We start from the raw sequence: 6,885 nt of genomic DNA on the forward strand, positions 1-6,885 counted from the left end.
GGTGGTGGGCAGGCAGGATGGCCTTATTTCCAGGTTTCCTATCTGAGGTGGGTCTCAACACTATATAAGGACCCACCACTGCTGGGGGATGATTTGGCCCAACAATCAATTTTACTGTGAACAATAGACCTTGAATGTATCCACTCTAATACAGTCTTAGTCCCCAGGTCTGGCCTGCTTCCCAGCCAACATACCTTTTTCCCCTGCTTCAGTGAATCACATCACTACTTGGTTGCACATAAATGAGGAACAAGACCTGGTCAAAGGCCCACACAACCCAGGCGGGTCCTTAGGAATGCTGCCTGCGGGGACCGTGATCAGATCCTTTCCCTGGGCAATCCAGTAGCCAGTTCCTGTAGTTTCACGACCCCATGATCTACAGTTAAACTCATCCCCCCCCCCCAACCCCCTCAGCGATTTTTGACCTGATTTCCATTTCTTCTTCCTCCTGGGCAGATGTAAAAAGGAGTCCATTTGAGGTCAGCTCTATTCATAACGTGCCCACAACTGGGTCCTCTCCCTTTTACCGATGGGATGGTGCAGTCAGCTTCCCGTTCCCGCATTCAGGTCTGCCTCTGGACTCGGTCGACCAATCTCCAATATCCCAGCTGCCCGCAGCCAGCCGACATATGTCCAAGTATAGATCGGCCACCCTTGTCCTTTTGGAGAAACCACGGAAGTAGAGTTGACTACTTCTTCTAATCCTGTCTGTATTATTACCCAGGTTAAGTTGTAAGGTTGGTGGAGACTTCCGCTGGCCCCACCTAGCATACCCATTTAGGCTAAGCTAGTTAGATACAGAATCATCATTTTTGCAATCCATGGCACAACTTAAGCTTGAAAGGGTTTGCAGTCTTTTCTACTTGCTGGCTCAGTCTAGGCAGGAGAGTTCTCCATTACTGCACAGGGGTCCTCTAGCTTGGCATGCGAGTAATGAATCCAGGTGGCTATCCCGTCGACTTTGAGAGTGGCAGGAGTTGTGAAGATCACCAGGTAGGGTCCTTTCCAGCAGGGCTCCAGTGACTCCTGTCAGTGTCTTTTCAGGTAGACCCAGTCTCCTGGCTTGTAGTGATGAGGGTCTGGAGGAGGTCCTGTCACATACACTGCTCTCAGAAGAGGCCACACCTCCTGGTGTGTCTGCTGTAGGGCTTGAAGGGAGACTGAACATTCACAGTCATCAGCCTCTGTAAGTAACTGCTCAGACAGGTTAGGAATAATAGGTGGGGGAGTTCCAAACATAATTTCATCAGTGGTCAGTCCTATTTTATAAGGGGAATTACGAGCCCTATAGAGGGCGAAGGGGAGGAGAGTCATCCAGTCCCCGCCAGTCTCCAAGGTCAATTTGGTTAGGGTCTCTTTTAGGGTTCTATTCATACTTTCTACCTGTCCTGAGCTCTGGGGTCTGTAAGCACTATGTGATTTCCAATTTGCCCCAAGCATGGATGCTAGTCCCTGAGTTTCCTTGAACACAAATGCTGGTCTATTATCTGACCCTCTCATAGCTGGGAAGCCATACCTGGGCAAGAGGTCTTCCAGTAGCTTCTTGGTTACCACTTGTGCTGTCTTGTGCTTGGTGGGGAAGGCCTCCACCCAACCTGAGAAGGTGTCGATAAAGACTAACAAATACTTGTAACCATACTTGCCCTGTTTTACCTCTATGAAGTCCACTTCCCAATAGGCTCCTGGTCGCTCTCCCCTCATCCTGGTTCCCGGATGGGTTGCTAGACGGGTGGCATTGGTCAGTTGGCAAGTTTTGCAGCTGGCTACAATCTGTTCAATCTTTGGACTTGCCCCTTGGATTCTTAGGCTGGCTTGGCATAGTAGATCTCCCATCTTAGCCCCCATATGGGTTGACCTATGTATTTTGAGCAAAACTTGGGTTCCCAATTTTCAGGTTAGATTACCTTGCATTTTGAGTCCCTCCACTACCTGTTCAGTAACTGGGTCATGCGCAGCTTTTTGATCCATTGCAAGTCTTGTTCCGAGTAGTTTGGTGTCTATGGGAGGTCTCAATGGCCTGGGTCTGGTAATCTTGTTATCATAACCTGACCCACCTGGAGGGCAACCTTGCAAGCTGTTTGGTCTGCTAGGTGTTGCCCTGAGCCACCAGGTTGTTGGATTTTTGATGTCCAGGACAATGGATTATCGCGCTAGTTGTTTTGGGAGCCACAGGGCTTCCAGCAAGGTTAAAATTTCTTCTTTATTTTTAATTGTTTTTCCTTCTGCGGTCAGTAAGCCCCGCTCTTGGTATATGGCTCCGTACACATGTGCTGTGGCAAAAGCATAGCAGCTGTCAATGTATACAGTCAATCTCTTGTCTTTACCCAGTGTTAATGCTTGGGTCAGTGCCACTAATTCAGCCCATTGGACAGATGTCCCAGTTGGCAAGGGCTTGGCCCACACCACATTTTCTCCATCTACCATTGCTACCCCAGCATACCATTTTCCTTCCTTTATGAAGCTGCTTCCATCAGTGTACCAGACAATGTCTGCATCCTGCAGGGGCTGGTCCTGTCGATCTTTCTGCACACCATGAAGGGTGGCTAGGATTTCCATACAATCGTGAAGCACAGTCCCCAAGTCAGGATCAGGTAATAGGGTAGCTGGGTTTAGGGCAGATGGAGCCTGAAATGTGATTGTAGATGGATTAATTAAGAGTGCTTGGTAATGGGTGAGCCAGGCATTGCTGAGCCACCGGTCTGGGGGTTGTTTGAAGACCCCTTCAATCACACGGGGCATTGTCACTGTTAGTTCTTGTCCCAAAGTTATTTTATCAGCGTCCTTACCCAACAAGGCTGTGGTTGCTATCATTAGCAGGCAAGGTGGCCAACCAGCTGCTATAGAGTCTAATCTTTTTGATAGGTATGCCATGGGGCGGTGCCATGGCCCTAGATACTAAGTCAATACCCCTTTAGCCACTCCTTTCCTCTCGTCCACATACAAGTGGAGGGGTTTGGTGACATTAGGCAGTCCTAAGGCAGGGGATGTTAACAGGGCCTTTTTGATTTGTTGAAAGGCACTCCCCATTTCCTTTGTCCATTGCCAAGGTTCTCTGTCTTTAGTGGCCTTGTATAGGGGCTTAGCCATTTCTTTGAACCCTAGGATCCACACTCTACAAAATCCGGCTGATCCTAGAAATTCTCGAACCTGGCAGGGATTCTGGGGTGTTGGTATCCTGAGAACTGTCTCTTTCCTGGCTTCTGATAGCCACCGCTGGCCCCCTTTCAGGGTATATCCCAGATAACTTAATTCCTGTTTGCAGATCTGGGCTTTCTTAGCAGAGGCCCAATATCCCAGTTCTCCCAGGGTTTGAGACAGTGCCTTGGTTCCCTGTAGACAGCTTTCTTCATCCAAGGCAGCAACCAGGAGATCATCCACATACTGTAGAATGGTTATCTCAGGATGATTACAGCAGAACTCACCCAGGTCTTCATGGAGGGCTTCATCAAAGATCATGGGGGGGGCTCTTAAATTCCTGTGGCAATCTGGTCCAGGTCAGCTGGCCACTGATTCCCTCCTCCAGGTTGCTCCATTCAAAGGCGAACAAATCCTGGCTCTTAGGGGACAAGGGGAGGCAAAAGAAGGCATCCTTCAAGTCCAGTACCGTATACCATTGCTTTTGGGGTAAAAGAGCTAAGAAGTGTGTATGGTTAGGAACAGTAGGATGAATGTCCACTACTCTTTTGTTTACCTCTCCCAGGTCCTGCACCAGACATAGTTGTTGGAGTAAGGCTTTTGAACGGGCAACAGGGGGTATTCCATGCCTACTGACAAGGTTTCAGTATCCGTAACTGCCTCCCGAGTCATGGGGAACTGTTGAACCCTTACAGGGTCAGCTCCAGGCGTTAGCTTGACATAGATTGCTGGTCTATGCTTTGCTAACCCCATCCAGCTGGTCTCTGCCCAAGCCTCAGGAAATTCCTGCAACCATTGGTCTAGGTCACTGATGGAAGTTGGAAGTTGTTGATGTAGTCGGTACTCTTCCTCTAACATGAAGGTTAGGATTGGGTGTCCTTTGAAATCCTTTACTGCAGCCACATATGCTTGAAAGTGTATCTGGGCTCCGACTTTAGTGAGGAGATCTCTGCCTAACGGTGGGTAGGGGCAGTCGGGGATGATTAAGAACAAGTGGGATACCCAGCCCATGTTGAGGTCCACTGTTCTTCGAGTCGTCCATTGGCACTTGTTCATCCCAGTGGCGCCTTGCACCCAGGAGGCTTACTTGGAGATTTTGCCAAGGGGTTTGAGAAGAACAGAATGTTGGCACTGGTATCTACCAGGAAATCCACTGGGGTCCCCTCCACCGTTAGAGTTACATGGAGTTTGGGGAGGGAAACGGAACCCTGACTTCCCTATTCCTGGTCTGAGTCTTTGACTGTCAGGACAGGGAGCAGCTTATGTTGAGAACCACCCTTCTTGGGGTCCCTCCTCTTCTTTGGACATTGTTTCACCCAATGTCCTTTTCCCTTGCAATAGGTGCATTAATCTTTGTCTATAGTCACTTGTCTGTTGCGGGGTCTAGTTTCAGGTTCCGGCTGGTTGTGGTAACCAGTACTCATGCTAGAGCCTTTGTGTGCCTTTCTCTGAGCCATGTGCAGTAACCCTGGGATGGTCTGTCCCTCTAAATCCTCCAATTTTTGTAGCTTTTTCTTAATATCTGGTGCTACCTGGTTAACAAAGGCCATAACTACAGCTGCTTGAGATTCTGGTGCTTCTGGGTTCATTGGAGTAAATTGTCTAAGAGCCTCCACTAACCTCTCTAGATAAGCTGCAGGGAATTCCTCCTTACCCTGTAACACTTCATAAACCTTAGTCAAATTAGTAGGCTTTTGGGCAGCAGCCCTGAGACCCACCATTAGAGTCTGGCGATAGACCCAGAACCTCTTCCTACCTTCAGGGGTGTTGTAGTTCCACTGATCATCTGGTGATCTTTCCACGGGGAAGGTGGTATTAATCAGGGCAGGGTTGGTTGTGGGGCACACGTCTTCCCTGGGGACCAACTTCCTGGCCTCTGCTTGGATCCTCTCTCTCCCCTCAGTAGTGAAGAAGATGCGGAGTAACTGCTGACAGTCATCCCAAGTGGGCTGGTGAGTGAACATAACATTATCCAAAAGTACAATCAAGTCTTTAGGGTTTTCAGAAAACTGAGCATTCTGGTTTTTCCAGTTATATAAATCACAATAGCAAAAGGCCAATACTGAAGTCTTGGTATTCCTGTCTCATCAGGGACCCGTACTCCCAGAACAGCAGCACCACAGTGGAGTTGGGCGGCTGTAGCCTTGACACATGTCCTCCTTTGTGTTCCTCTCACTGGTCCCACCAGACTGGCTCCTCCTGCCGCCCCTACTACACTGCCTCCTCCCACTGGTCCTTCATCTGGTGCCTCTGGGGCAATAGGGGGCGGCAGGTAAGGAGGGGGATCAGAAAGTAGAAGGTCAGCCACTGATTCTCACTGGAGGACTGGGTAAAGAGGGGCCGAGGGAGACTAGGCAGAAAGGGCATGCACTTAGCCATCTCCTTGACTGCTAGGATCTTAGTTGCGCCATCCAAGAAGGCAAAAAAGGGCTAACCAAGAAGGAGGGTCCTCTACCAGATCTTGCCACATCAGAATGTAAGGAATTTGGTTGGGGTACCCACCGCGAACTGGACTTGCCGAATTAGGTTCATATGAAAGGATCCTTCTGAGGGCCATCCCACACCAAAAGTAGGCCATTCTGAGGAACAAAAAGTAATTAACTTCCTTTTCTTAATTCCCACACTCAAGGATTGTCCCCTGTCTTTCACGTCCCCAAAATGTTCAGTTAAAATATTCAAAGGAGTAGAGTTGCTCTGTGCCATCTTATAATATGATGATTATCCATTCCAACAAGACATTCTAAACAGTCACAGAAGGAAAAAGTCAGGAACAAATACTGAAAGCGAAGGACTTGGTCAGAAAGGCATTCTCCTGAGTGATTTCCTACCAATTCTAGTACATAACTCCTATGACAATTTAAAAATAAAAATGGAAAACTTATCAAGGGGTAAAAGACATACCTTATTTAAAGAATATAAAATAAGAAGCAACAGTTATTCCTAAAAGAAAAATTGTTAACAGAAAAGACAAGCAACAAATTCCCTTCAGGGATCTGGAGCACACCCCTATGGTCTCTGTCTCTTGCTAACTGGAATTCTCAGTTCACTCTGTCCAATGAGAACTCTAAGAGGAATTATTTCTCCTGCCAGGTTGCTAAACAAACTTAAACAAACAGAACATTTAACACAGAAACACAACTTAAGATAGACACATACTGCGCGTTGTAGATTGCCAAACTGAAAGTACCAGACTACAGACAGAAACTTTCCAAAAAATGTCCACACTACTCAGCAATCTACCCAGATAAGGACTGGGGACGTCTACCACATACCAGTTGGCAGCCTTATAGTGCATGTGCCAAGACTCTGCCAACCAAAATACAGACCCCACAGGAGACCAGAATTACAGATACAGAACATGCAGGCAGCCAAAAATACAGAACGGCAATGCTTCAACTTACCAGCCGGGTTTTTCATGACTCCGTGATATCTGGTGTCTGGGTGGGCTTATGGGGAGCATCCCGGATGAGCCCCCAAATGTTAGACTCGTACTCTGAGCCACCCCCAGAGACCACGACCAATGCGAACAGCATAAGAGTCATTTATTTGTAAGCTTGAACTTGCTCTTCTGTGCACTCGGTAACCGGTGATGCTAAGAGACACTGAGCACAGAATCAGCATGACTTTTATAGTATTGAACAAACAAGTTTAGAGGATTTCCACACAAGCAGTTACGTGATTAGTTGACATTTACAGAAGTGATTTTGTCAGTGTCCCATTGGCCCATGTAGTGAGGTTTGAATGTAGCCT

At 47.9% G+C, this 6,885-nt stretch overlaps 1 pseudogene; it reads right to left on the minus strand.

The window, feature by feature from the left end:
- Positions 1–2,009: 2,009 nt before the first annotated feature.
- Positions 2,010–6,552, minus strand: LOC105980390 (annotated as a pseudogene).
- Positions 6,553–6,885: the final 333 nt, after the last annotated feature.

The sequence above is a fragment of the Dipodomys ordii genome, unplaced genomic scaffold (assembly GCF_000151885.1).
Source record: "Dipodomys ordii isolate 6190 unplaced genomic scaffold, Dord_2.0 Scaffold9, whole genome shotgun sequence".
Classification (NCBI taxonomy): Eukaryota; Metazoa; Chordata; class Mammalia; order Rodentia; family Heteromyidae; genus Dipodomys; species Dipodomys ordii.